This window comes from Tenrec ecaudatus, chromosome X (genome assembly GCF_050624435.1).
Source record: "Tenrec ecaudatus isolate mTenEca1 chromosome X, mTenEca1.hap1, whole genome shotgun sequence".
NCBI classification, from domain to species: domain Eukaryota; kingdom Metazoa; phylum Chordata; class Mammalia; order Afrosoricida; family Tenrecidae; genus Tenrec; species Tenrec ecaudatus.
In genome coordinates this window covers 113,941,749-113,942,789 of record NC_134548.1, presented here as the reverse complement: position 1 = coordinate 113,942,789, position 1,041 = coordinate 113,941,749, and the positions used below count along the sequence as shown (strand labels likewise).

The 1,041-nt window shown below is 36.8% G+C and overlaps 1 non-coding gene across 1 annotated transcript; it reads left to right on the top strand.

Moving 5' to 3' along the window:
- Window positions 1–613: 613 nt before the first annotated feature.
- On the top strand, window positions 614–765 carry LOC142435291 (small nucleolar RNA SNORA62/SNORA6 family). The gene has a single exon (XR_012781374.1). It is a non-coding gene; the product is annotated as a small nucleolar RNA SNORA62/SNORA6 family (small nucleolar RNA).
- The last annotated feature ends 276 nt before the right edge of the window (window positions 766–1,041 follow it).

Genomic DNA, 1,041 nt, shown 5'->3' with positions numbered 1-1,041 from the left:
AAAAATTAGATTGATACTTTTTCTCTTACATCACAATCCTTAAAATTAAAAAAGTAATAAATGCAATCTCCCTCTTTGTCTCTTCTATACCAGTACCGTCATATCACCTAATCTCTCCCTACACACAAGCATACACACTCATGCATACAAATGAATGCACGAGTTTTACCTCTTGAGGATGACAATGAAAGAAAGAGTCTCTTAAAATCATTTTAACATAATGACCCTGCCTTGAAAGTAGGCAATGGGACCCACACCAGTCTCTTCCCTTTGGAAGGATTGACTGAGTACCACCCGGTTTCTGTTTTAAGGTTAAAGTTCATAAATGGCCATAACCTTGCTGACTTCAATCAAGCCATTTGCTCGGACCTAGAGACCTTTTGTTTCCCTCAGAAATGCCAACTGTTAAGAAGGAAAATAAGTGACCCTTATGTGATCCAGACTTTCATTAATATTTTCAAGGAATCATTTTCACTTTTTAAGTTTCAGTTTACTGAGGCCTTATGTGACTTCAAATATGAAACAAATGAAGGAAAAGAACAATGTAGTCATATATTGCTGCAGAAATTGACTGTGATAAAATTCAACACCTCTACGTGATAAAAACACACAGCCTGCACACTATTAAAGCTCAGGGTGGAGGCCAGTCTTGGCCAGTGAACTTCTGAGTGTCCGAAGTGTGCTACATTAACAGGCAGGATTTTCGCTAACACCAGTAGAGCTTGCCTCGATGACTGGAGTTTGATAGTACTCGCTGCCACATGTAAAAAAAAAACACAGCAAACTAGACAAAGGAGGGAAAATTCTCAACTTGATCATGAATATTTTGGAAAAATCCATAGCTAACAACATATTCAATAAACAAAGAATAAAATTGTGCCTCATAAAATCAAGAACAAAACGCAAAAAAAAATCACGTTCACCAAGATTATTGGGAGACTCAAGCAGAGCTCTTAGGCAAGAAAAGAAATACGTAGCATCCAGGTGAACAAGAAACAAGTTTAAAAAAAACAAAACTCTATTTGTGGATAATATGATCCT